Raw genomic sequence first — 13,149 nt, 5'->3', positions numbered from 1 at the left:
TTGCATGTGCAGTTCATGGTAGAACTCAGACTCCTATGGGAATCAAATGCCCTAGCTGTTATGATAAGAGATGGAGATCAGGTGGCAGTGTGAGTGATGGGTACTGGCTAAACACAGATGAAATTTTATTCAGTTGCTTGCCATTCATCTCCTGCTGTGTGACCCGGTTCTCAACAGGACATAGATCTGTTGGAGCCCTCTCAAATAACTTTTCTCCTGGTTTGTCAGCAAACACAGTTTTAATACCTTTCTCTTATAAAAATTCTCTCTGAAGCTGTTTTTCCTAGAAGGTGTTATTCTTCTTTTTAAATTTAATGTAGAATTTTAAGGTTCTACAGCTTCTTATGATCTCCAAAGGTTCAATATCCCAGGATGTCTAGGTAATAGAGGTAGGAATCAGGGAGTGAAGAATAATAAAATCTCAAATACTTGAAGGAAATTGGCCAACCAGTTTTTTTTTTTTTTTTTCTCAAGAAGGTCAGTGTGCTCTTGGCGGAGACCATGAGCATTAGCAAGAACATCAGCACCCAGGTAGTGCACCAGAACTGGCCAGCGGCATCACCCCCCAGTACAAGTTCTTGGAGGTGACTGGATGTGGTGGTACTAGACAGAGCAGTGGACCTGGGATCGGCCCCTTCCTAACTCCGTGGTCAGCGAATCTTTATGTAAACAGTATCTTAAATTTATTAGTTAGCTTCAATAACAGAAATGGATATGAACAAAATTTAAGAGATTTGGAAAATGGATTATTTCTAGAGATTAGAAAAGTAATTTTTAATGTTGGTGGGAGATCCCAAAATAAGCTTCATTAATCTTAGTCTATTTGTGCTGCTCTTAACAGAATACCACAGATTAAGTAATTTATTAAAAATAGAAGTTCATTTGGTTCATGATTCTGAAGACTGGAAGTCCAAGACTGAGTGGTTACATGGGGGGAATGTCTTCATGCTGAGTCAAAACACAGTGGAAGACATTACCTGATGTAAAGGAAAAGAAAAAAAGGAGAGCAAGAAAGGGATGTGAACTCATCCTTTTGAGACAGAAGGGTGTGGCAAACCAGCTGTGCACGTGGGCATCACCTGTTAATTATGGAGATTTAAGTCACACGCACAAAACAACTGCACTTGATACCAATCAGAGAACTCAAGCAGGGTTTTTGCCAGGATGGCCTAGATCTGACGTCAGAGCGACAATATAAATGACTGTGGCCATTGGCCTTGTGGCCACTGTCTTCTTTCTTTCACAGTGGCTCACTCTGTTGGCGGGGTGTACTTTCTGTCCTCATACTCACTCTGCAAAGCACTTCTCAGAGCACTTCTCCCTTCTTGTATCTTTGGTGAAGGTAAAATACCTTACAACTTCATTTTCTGTCTTAGTCTTTTTTTCAGGACAACAGAGCTTACAAAGGACCTCTGAGAAGAATGCAACACCCCAGTCTCTGGTAACACTTATTAGGAAAACTGCTTTCAAGATATTGATCCAGTCTCATGATAGTGGCATTACCCATTCATGTAGATAGAGTTATGCAGATCTAATCATCTTCTGAAGGTCCTAGCTCTCAACACTACCACATTGAGGTTTAAATTTCCAACCTACGAACTTTGGGGAACCTGTTTAAATCATATCCTTGCCTACTTTATAACCTAACTTCAAACAGTCCATGCAGCTCACAGTGACCTCATTCATCACTTCAGCTCGTGGGCACCTAAATATCATTGTGGGTGTAGGTGTTGTGTTCAGGTTATGTGTTATAGTTTACTAATTTTACCCTACTTGAATTCCTAAGAGCAGAGCTCTTAAGAATTGAAGAATGCGAGGGGGTGGGATGTAAGGGCATTGTCTATTCTCTAGTTCCAAAGAACACACTGTCTCTCTCATGTCCCACACAATAGCCAAGAAAAATAGGAACAGCATCTTCTCAGTGAATCACCACAGATTTGCACATTAGAACCAAACTTTTCCAACTTTATCCATTGTTTTAGTGCCTTTGTGAACTTTTCCTTCAGTGTAATCTTTCTGATTAGTTAGAATACTTTCAGCTGTAATTAATAAAACCTACAAAGAAAAAAAAATAGCCTTTAAACCTGTGGTCTATTACCGCATGCAATAGAATTCTTGAATTTGGTTAGTTTCCAAGGTTAGCTCATTTGGTAGCTTAATAACAACAAGGGAGCAGGTGCTTTTTATCTTTCTTTCCTAATGTGACCCTGTTTCCCCTGTATCCAGTTTCTCCTGGCTGATACTAATACAGAAGACACTTACAGATATAAAGACTGGGCCAGCTTTATGGGCTTGCTTTGTGCACACTCCTAGCACACCCATGGCTTAGAAGGTTCCATACTAAGGCATTAACACTCTGTGATCAACATCTTGAAATTGATAGTAATTTTACCTTGAATTTGTGTTTTTTAAGTGAGGTATGATGGGACAGAGAACAGTGTATCAAAGTCTTAGGGATCCTTAGTTCACAGGCAACGCTGAATCACCTTCTCCCCAGGAAAGATTCTAGACCATCTGCTGTCCAGATTTCCAGCTTCTGCCACCTTTGGCACACCATGGAGCTCAAGGTCAGAGAGGACACATTCTGTGAGCTGAGTGACAGGATACAGCTCCAGGTGTCAGCGGGGGCACTCCACATCTATGTAGCAAACAAGAACCAGTAAGAGGGAAGATCAACCAAAAAGAAGAAGCTTTTCTGTTGCCTTTTGAATAAAGATCTTCACATTGTCAGTTTTCTTTTGGCTCCACAGGTTACGTGGGTGACCATAACACATAATTGCAGCAGTGGAAACAGACTTTGCTCTAAGCTTCTTTTCTCTAGCCAGGGAAGTCTTTTCCAGACACTCCTGGTAGTTTCTAATTTCACATAGCCCTGTTAGAACACACTTTCATGCCTGTACCAGTGACTGACTTGCAATTGAGGCTGCTCTAATTAGCACAGACTCATCAAGACTTCCTTTGGTCAGTGGAAGGCTGTGTCCCTGAATCCATACCTGCCCCAAACATTAGAATAAAGTATCATTTCTGCAAGGAAAGATGGGGGGGGTGGAGTAGGAAGTAAGAGGTATTAGAAAATGAGCAGTATATATCATTTCATTCTTTCCCTGATTCAACTTCTTTTTCACTTTCATTGTATCAGCTTGAAACAGCTGAAAATGATCCAAATAAAACATGCAGATGTGAAGACTAGGGCCATAAGGATCTTGGACATAATCTGAAGCCTTTCCAGTGCTTTTTTCAGTGCAAACTTTTCTCCAAGAGAAATAGACAGTGAATCTTAATATTAGAGAGCATTAAGGAAAATAAATGGTAGCAATTTTGATTGAAAAAAATGAGCATTTGGGGGGTCTTGGAAAATTAGGAAAGTTTATGAAAATAGTATTATGGTCACTCTGTATTGTTCTCTGAAAATTTTCTGTGTACCTTACATTTTTTGAAACCTTGTGTATATCCTCAAAATTGATGTATGGTAAAACATATGTGCTCTATGGTTTAATTTATTTTCTAGTTCAAGGGCAACTTTTAAATTATTCTTATAGGACTGATAAAGTAATCTGTAAGAGGAAATGCTATAAAAATTTTTTAGTTTAAGTCTTATTTTATCTAAGACTTACTATTCAATAAAGGTTTTAAGTTAGGTCCTCATAGCCTATTTCTGAAACACCAGAATTACACTAAAATCTCTAATTATTTGGGATTGGCTGATTTGAGACAGTCCTGAATGTTAGTAGTTAAGAAACTGAATAGGAAATTGATTTTGTACTCTTGTAATATTAAACTTTCAGCCACCAGAACAGTAAATATCACATTTTTCTTACTGTTTCAGAAGATTTTAGTACAACCACTCAGGTAAATTCATACAGAAGTACAAATGCAATCAGCTGAAAATGTCAAAAGAGGAAATCCAAGTCTGACTGAACATTTGGGCTTTGGAGAAAACATTTGGTAAATTGGAAAGGTCTCAGTAGAGTGCATACTAACCCCTCCATGTTCCATTCGCCACTTTACCATGGTACAAATTCATGTACCCACTGTCTTGCCCAAAAAATGCACACTGTAATCCATAAAACTGCACCCCAGTGCCCACACAGTCAGAAACAGAAGATTTCTTGTGCATAAGAATTATGAAAATAAAGGTCAGAGTCTGAGGTTTTTTTTACCACAAAGATTCCACTAGGATTAAAACAGCTGCCTGGGAAAGAGAGGAACTCAGGTAGGTGAAACACATCACAGAAGCTTAATTGAGTGTCACAAGCAGGAGAGAATAAAGCACCTAACACTCAAGCATATTGCAAGCTCTTATGTACAAGGGTCCAGTTCAGAGGGGCTGGTGTAGAGATTTAAAGTGTTGTTTGAAAATATCACATTTCTTAGCTTTTTCCAGTCTTAGGTGAGTGGCATGACTATTTGAGACCATTACCTAGAGTGTAAAAAGAGGGCAAATAAGTTATGGCATAAATTAGTATAGAAAACAAACAAAAGCCAATGATTAGAATACTTTGCACTTAAACAATATCTGTGTATTATATAGAAGATGTAGAGGAAAATAAGAATCAAATCCTACTTCAAGGCTGTGAGGGCTCTTCCTATCCATGATCAAAGGATATCTTTCCATTTTCACAGTACTATAATTTTCTTTTTTTTTCTGTTTCACCTTCTTTTTTTTTTTATTTAAAGCAAGACAAAACAAAATAGGAAACGGGCAGAAATAGCACATACTTTCAAAGAAAAGAAATAGTAATAAATCACTAGCTGATGTATATACATATTGTCCCCCTATAAATATACACAAGTGGAACATATAAATAGGATTTCAATGAGGGAGACTGCAAACAATTCTGTTCAACAATCTAACTAAGTATTATGGCTATCAATCCTATACACTTAGACATGTACGTGTTTATCCATATCTTCATTTATGTTGAGACATAACAGAGTATATTAGATTAAAATCCTTCTGAACAAAGATTGATAACATTACTGGATTTCATATCATAACACTCTGGAATCAGGATTGGGTACTGCAGTGCCACTATATTAGAAATTATATCCAACCTTCTCTGCCTCACTTCTGTTGAGCTCTTTTTCTGTCATTAGTTGTCAGTTTGTCTTCTTCATTTCACTTTCTGCTCCATTCATTGTGGCCTCTCTGTTACTGTTTTTGGAATCTTGCTATTTTTCTCTTTTACAATGTCCTGCAGTATTCCCCATAGAGTTGAATTAGTGGCTGCAAATTCTCCTAGATCCTCTTTATCCTTGAAGCACCTTATTTCTCCATTAATTTCTAGGGACAGTTGTGTAGGATATATCAGTCTTGGCTGGAGGTTATTGTCTTTCAAAGCTTGAATTATTTCGCCCCATGCTCTTTGTGATTAGATGGTTTGTGCTGAGAAGTCTGCTGTAATTCTGATGGGTATTCCCTTGTAAGTGATCTGTTTCTTGTATCTGATGGCTTTTAATATTCTGTTCTTATATTGGATTTCTGGAATTTTGATTATGATATGCCTGGATGTAGTTCTGTTTGGGTTGTAGGTGGCTGGGGTCCTGTATGCCTCATACATCTGAGTATCTTTACCTTTTTCTAAATTAGGAAAATTCTCCTGGATTATTTCTGTGAATAGCTTTTGTAATTCATTTGTTTGTGTCCCTACTTCTTCCTTTACATTCTTAATTCTTAAGTTATAGATCCTCTTATCATCTTTTAGCCTTTGTATTATTGCTGTTTGTTTCCTTGTTATTTTTAAGAAGTTTTTCATTTCATGCTCCCACATTACAAATCTGTCCTCCAGTTCAGATACTCTATCCTTAGTTTCTTTCAAGCTGTTGTGCCAGCTTTCAATAGAGTTTTTAGTTTCCTGGTAATCTCTTTGAACCTGCTTTATGTATTCTATGTTTTCTTTATTTTCTCCATCAAACAATTCTCCCCTTTTTTTCTGTTCTTCCATTCCACCATCTGTTTTTTCTTGGGCAGTGCTTAGCATTTCTCTAACTATTTTACTTATATTTTGCTTTACTTCATTAAATACTTCACTTTTGAACTCGTCTATGAGGCTCCGGAGATATCGCTTTATGTCTATTGGTGCTGTTTCTAATATTTCATGTTTTCTGTCCTCATTCTCCTTTGCATTTGCTTTTCCTGGATCAGTGTTCTCAAGATTGGGGACCTTGTTGGTCCCTCTTCCCATACTTTTTGTTCCTTCCATACAAGCATATATAGGAGGCCCACTTTCTTTCTTTGTCAGTTAGTTTGTTTGAATCCGCCAGCTAGGTGTTCCTGCTCACTGCAGTGTACTAGGAGACACAGACCTGGGCAGCCTCTGCTGGGCCCACCCCTCCAGGTCAACCTACTGAAGGCTTCACTGCTAGGGTGCACCATCAGGTGCAGGGACCTAGTTTGGGCTAGCCTACTGGGTCTTAGTCCACAGCTTCACCCAAGTCAGGTACTCTCCACCAATCCCACTTGAGAGGGGAATATGCTACTGAAGTCACTGCAGTGTCCTGTTCTGGCTAGTCTGCCTGGTCCCAGAATGTCCTCTGTTGGAGCCTCCTTATCTATGGAGGGGTCCCCATTCCTCTCAATCACCACAGGTCGATGTAGGGCTCCCCGCCAGTTCCGTTATCAACTCCATTTGCCGATTCCAGCTCTCAGAGCGTTCGCACCTCTATCCCTGCTGTGCCGTTTCAGATGCAGCAGCAGCAGCAGGAAATTCAAATCGTGGTTTCCAGAGGTGCGGGTTCCAGCTTCGGCACTGAGATTTTATCTATTCTGGTGATAGCACTGGGATTACATTTCCAGTTTGGTTTCTCTCAGCTTAGTTCGTTCCTGGGTTGGCAGGGAATATCACCCCTTGCTAGGACTCCCCACACCACACCATTCCTGGATTCTAAGCTGGCTATCTCAGAGAGCCTCTGTAGCTGTTATTATCTTATCTGCCATGTTCTCTAGATCCTCTATAATTTTCAACATATAGATCTTTTACTTTGTTACACTGATTCCTACATTTTTCATTTTTTGTATGATGCTGCAAAAGGTGTTTCCCTAATTCTCTTTCAGTGAGTTTATGTTGTTTGTGTATAGGAATGTTATTGATTTTTGAGTGTTGCCTTTGTATCAGATATGCTACTGAATTTGTTTATTAAATCCAGTAATGTTTTGGTAGAGTTTTTAGAATCTTCTACGTAGAGTATCATGGAATCTACAAATAATGATAATTTAACTTCTTCCTTGCTTATCCTTATTCCTTTTATTTCACTCTCATGTCTAATTGTTCTGGCTAATGTTTTCAGAACTTTATTGAATAGGAGAGGTAATAGTAGACATTCTTTTCTTGTTTCTCATTTTAGAATGAAAGCTTTTAGCTTTTGTCCATTTAGTATTATGAAAATGACCATACCCACAAAACTCTTACACAGATTTAATGCAATCCTGATCAAAATTAGCATAACTCACAAATCTAGGAAAAACATTTTTAAAATTTATGTGGAAGTATAGAAGACCTAGAATAGCAAAGGCAATCCTGGGGAACAAAAGCAAGGCAGGAAGCATCACAATGCCTGACTTGGAATTAAACTATAAAGCTACTACAATAAAATCAGCATGGTACTGGCAATAAAATAGACCTGAGAATCAGTGGAATAAATTAGAAGATAAAGGCATAATCACAAACACACTGTCAACTTATCTTTGACAAAGTTTTTTGACTAAAAACTTATCAGTGACTAACATGTTTACTGGAAATAAGGTACACTAATAAATGGTACAGGAAAACTGGATTTCCATATGCTAAAGACTTAAAGTAGATCCATTCTTTTCACCAGGCACTACACTAAAGTCTAAATGGATCACAAAAAAACTAAATATTAAAATAAAAACACTAAATTTACTGGAAGACATGGTAGGTAGAAATCTTGAAGACATAGTGGAAGACAGAGAGTTCATGAACGACACACAAACAGAACAGGAAGTACTTCAAAAAATTAACAACTTAGATTGCATCTTATTAAAAGTTTTTTGCATGTTAAAAGAAATCATCAACAGAGTGAAAAGACAAGGACTTCTATCTAGAGCATATAAAAAATTGAAAAAGATCAGGACTCCAAATTCAAAGACTCGGTCCAAAAATGGGCATCTGAGATGATTATACATTTCTCAGATGAAGAAATACAAATGAAAAATAAATACATGAAAAAATGTTCAACATCATTGGTCATTTGAGAAATGCAAATTAAAACAACACTGAGATTCCATCTCACTCCAGAAAGAATGGCTGTCATCAAGAAATCAACTGATGATAAATGTTGATAAGGCTGCGAGGAAAAAGGAATTCTTCTCCACTGTTGATAGAAATGTAAACTGTTGCAACCACCATAAAAATCAATGTGGTGATTCCTCAAAAAAACTAGAATTAGAGGTCCCATTTGACTCAGCTATTCCTCTTCTGGGTATTTTCCCAGAAGAAATGAAAACATCGTAACACAGTTATATATGTTTACTCATGGTTATAACAGCACAATTCATAATAGCTAAATCTTGGAATTAACCCAAATCCCCATTAACTGAGGAATGAATATCAAAGATGTGTTATTTTTATATAATGTAGTACTACTCAGCTCTATGGAAGGATACACTCCAGGCTTTTATAGGTAAATGGTTTCAACTTGATATCTTATTTATAAGTGAAATAAATAAGACTAACATTTGTAAACATAGTATTGTCTCCCTAGTATAAAAAATTGAAGTAAATAAAGTCCAAAATGTATAATAGATGTTGTGAAAATGAAAGGGTAGTAAACTGTTCAAAAGAAAAGAACAACTGGGATGGGGATAAGGAGAAAAGGGAAAAAATATGACATATAATTCTACCAATCTCTATAATTTCATCAGAAAGAATGGTTTGTGCTTTCATCATTTGATCATTTTTTCATGCCTGTATCTTGTAATCTGAGCAACTACTTTGAAAATAATAATACACAAAGTATTGTTAATCTCCTATTATTTTGTTTTGGAATTCTATATCATTATTTTTATTCTTTTTTCTCTAAAAAAAGAAAAAAATATTGTGAAGGTTTCCATGATGGTTCCAGAGTTTTGAATGTCATTTAGGTATCTTGGAAATGCACTATTCATCTAAAACCATAGAAAAGCAACACAGAATAATAACACTTGTGAAAATGCTTTTGAACTAAGAGAATAACTTTCCTGTTATGTAGTCTGAGCTCTCATTTTCAGAATCAATCTAAACCCAAAGAAAATTTGTGACTAGGCTTGGGTCAAGGAACTTTGGGTCTCCTGGCTCAGTCCAGTATAAAAAAGCAAAATGTGTATGTTTACAAAAATTATGAGCATATTTTCTTGGGTTAACTTGGGAAAAGTTAACTTTTCCAAATACATTTTATGTATAAAATATCAGTAATTATACTGTTAGGAAACTAATATTAATAACTGTAGTGAGTCTTAAATAGAACTTCTTTGAATTATCATTTTCATATTACCTGGATCAGTTAGGTGATTTTCCAACTCACAATTACATAAGTACAAAAAATATATTATTTGTCTGCTACATCCAGTCACCCTCTACCTGTGGTTTCCTTGAAGACTGAAGAGACATAGTCACTCTCTGGTAATGGCTGCATGAACCAGAGCTGAGTGAAGTTTGTTAGTGTGTCATTCTGAAGGACATTTTGTTCCCCATACATCACTAGCTTCCTCAGTCACTTTGGATGTGCCAATTTCATGGTCCTTGTTATGGTTTGTGTTTAAATGTCTCCCCCAAAGCCTCATGCGGTCATAGGAGCAGTTCTTTTGAAGGCGTTTGTGAATCTACCATTTGTGATTGGTTCTTCATCTAGTTCTGGAATTGGTGGTATCAGTGCTGCACCCGCCCAGGAGTGGGTAGCCCACATACAGTATAAGGGAGGGAAGGTTGCATGCTTTCCCTTTTTGTCTTTTGCTCTTGTTTCTTTTGGTATCTGCTACAGTCACCATGTTGACCCTCAGCCTAGTCGCCCTTACTTAGAGTCAGTAAATTATCGACTGAAACCTCCAAAACCTGTAAGCTAAATAAATCTTTCCTCCCTTCATTTTGGGCATCAAATATTTTGTCACAGCAATGAGAGAAAAGTAACCAAAACAGTCCTCAAGTTTGAGTTAACAGGCCTTGGAAGTGATCACAGCTTAAGCAAAAGAGACAGAGAGAGAAATTAAATCCCTGTGTTATTTCATTGGTAATGTTGAGGAGAGTGATTATAAGAAAGTAGGGAATAATTTCTTATTAAGAAAGGGACCACTTTATGGAAACTACTTTTATTTTTTATTTTTTTAAGAATTAAAAGCTAAAATTCAGTGTTTGGCTCTAGTTTTGTTACTCCCTTGCTGTAAGTATTGTATAATTTAAATGACACCTTTTTGACCTGCTCCTTCTTAGTCATTATGTGTAATCTTTTTAGTCTTTCAGATTACAGGAATGTGTTACTCAGGGATTTCTCATAGTCTTTTAGTAAAGAGCCACAAATAAATACTTTAGGCTTTGTGGATCATTGGAACTCTATTGGTACTACTCAATGTTGTCTTTGTAGCGGAAAGCTGCCATAGTCTGTAAAGATGTAAACATTGATGGGATCCAATAAAACTTTATTTACAAAAACAACCAGCTGGTTGGATTTGACCTGGGAGCTACTGTTTTTTGAATTTGGCTTTTATTCTTTTGAAACTTCCGAACTTACTATTGCGAGTAAGAGAATATCTTTGAAGGAATTCTGGGAAACAGCAATATTAAAGTGAAAGAAGGATTGTTCTCCACTAATCCTAGCCATCTGTAGAAGTCTAAGAAGGGAGAGATTTGAGACCTTATGAGGTACTCCTAGAATGATTTAAATACCTCTGCATGTAAGCAAATTGGTTAGGGTTGGAGGTTGTAGCTCAGTAGCCTGGCAAGTGTGAGGTTCTGAGTTCGAGTCTCAGTAACAAAAAAATTGTTTAAACTGATCCTGCTACCATGTTCTACATGTTCTTTTTGCTAAAGATAGAAAAATCATCTGAGATTTCATCTACTACCATCTTGAAACTTGTGAACACCACTTGACTTGAATTGCACTTTAGTGTAAGCTTATAGATTTTGAGTTTATACTCTAATATGTAGTTAATTGTTATTTTGCTCAGTGCAATATAGCTTGCAGGAAAAGAAGCATATGGCTTTAGCTCTCTCTCTCTCTCTCTCTCTCTCTCTCTCTCTCTCTCTCTCTCTTTCTCTCTCTCTCTCTCTCTGTGTGTGTGTGTGTAGTATAAAACAATGCCATCTGACTAAGCAGTAGGCTTGGTGCCAGATGCCAATATATCCAAGTGAATTAAGTGAACCTCAGACTCCACTTCCTTCTCCCCCAGAATCTATTTAAAGACTGAAAAGGCCTTTTAGTGACACAGTTGGGACATATGCTAACATGCACATTCTGATGTATCAGAACCAGCAGCAGCTGCAGTAAAGTTTCAATGACAATTGCTCATACTTCTATACCCCACCATATTCCAGGATGTAGAAAAGTAAAACTCTGGACTTCCAGGATGTGGAGACTACTATGAGCAGTGGAACAAAGCACACATTATAGAGCCGTAGGAGACAGCTGTGGGGATGCGGAAACTTTCTTTGCCACAGATAAGTGACAGAGACTGAATCCACTGGTGACAAACTTTCCTCTATTTTGCTTCTTAAATAAAACTAGGAAAAAATAAATGAGGTGTCAAAATTCAGTCTTTAATTAATGCTGGAGAAGATGCCAAAATTCAAAGGATTATGACGTTTTCCAGTTCTTCCCCATAAGACCCTAAGAAAATTATCAAATAGTATTTTTGTATTAAGTATGAATTATGGAATTTCTCAAGCTTATAAGCATGTACTAAAGTATCTATTATGCAAATATATCGGGTACTAATGAATCTGTCATACTTGCATTTTTAAAGTAAATAAGTAAATAAATAATAAAATATTAAAGATATAAAACATGAGTAATTTGGCTAACGCTTTCCATGTATCTCTTTCTTCCCTAGTTTCTTTTGTGTTCTCAAGTATAACTGCAGTAATTTCTGAATTTGGTGCATATTTCCTTAATATTTTATATAATATAAAATGGAATAGACACAAACTATACATAGTACATGCAAATAATATAGACATACTAAATTCACCCTACAAATTTTTAATTTTTACAAAACTAAGCAGTGTTACTTTGATGCTTTTGTTTTGCATAAATTAAATTTTAATGTAGTAAAATTTAGCAACATTTCTCCTTTTGAAATGTGTGTTTTTCTGTCTTGATATGTTTGATGCTATAGCATATGAAGTTATATTCAAATATTTCAAGGAAAAATACACTATGGTAACTACTATTAAGTCATGTTATTTGGTGGTGAAGCACTAGGTTGCTGGAACTGTCATGATTTGACCTGTATTGTTATGTTGTTAAGCCCTCTTTTATCTCAACCTCTCCCTTATTCATTAAAAAATTATTTAATTTTTTTTTTCTTTTTTAAACTAAGGGGAAAAATTTTTAAAAAATAGCAGGATATATTATAGTAACCTTCTTGATTTCCTAATAACTTGATTTGAAGTCCTGTAATACTCCCACTATGTTGTTTTGACTGATTAGACTCTGTTCCACTCTGTATGATAGTATTAAGTATCGGAGTATAGGCAACTACTTTGAAGGCAATAAGATTCACTTGATGCCCATTCTGGTTTGACTATTATCCTCTTTTGAAGTTCTGTAAGGTTTACAATGTTTAGGTTTTATTGGACTTGTTCTCTACTGTTTTGTTCAACTTTATAATACCTAATGAGATGGACAATTCTTCTTAAGGAAGCAAGAGGCATTATGGTAACCGTTGTTGATAACCCATATTCTGTTTTTACATCATGTGCTATGTCTATCCTTGGTTTTGACTGACAGCTTTGTTTTATCATGTTTGATTTTATTCTCTTACAAAAAAAAGTAATAAGATCTATGGGAGCAATAAAACCCAAAATGTGTAAATTTTGTTGTAATAAAGAGAGAGAGAAAAAAAGTTCCCAAAAGGATACAATAGCAAGTGTGTTTAGGTACGTTAAATAGATGACCATATTAATATTTTTGATTGGATCATTGAACACAACTATTTGC

At 36.3% G+C, this 13,149-nt stretch overlaps 1 long non-coding RNA gene across 1 annotated transcript in view; it reads right to left on the bottom strand.

The window, feature by feature from the left end:
- LOC134478285 (uncharacterized) overlaps positions 1-13,149 on the bottom strand; it is a 156,973-nt gene that overhangs the window by 7,347 nt on the left and 136,477 nt on the right. Inside the window, exon 6 of the long non-coding RNA XR_010050799.1 lies at positions 2,393-2,638. This is a non-coding gene — a long non-coding RNA (uncharacterized LOC134478285). The remainder of the gene's footprint in view (positions 1-2,392; positions 2,639-13,149) is intronic.

This window comes from Cavia porcellus, unplaced genomic scaffold (assembly GCF_034190915.1).
Source record: "Cavia porcellus strain 051 isolate PalLab524CR breed Dunkin Hartley unplaced genomic scaffold, mCavPor4.1 scaffold_12, whole genome shotgun sequence".
In the NCBI taxonomy this organism is placed as follows: domain Eukaryota; kingdom Metazoa; phylum Chordata; class Mammalia; order Rodentia; family Caviidae; genus Cavia; species Cavia porcellus.
This window is presented reverse-complemented; position numbering and strand designations above follow the sequence as displayed.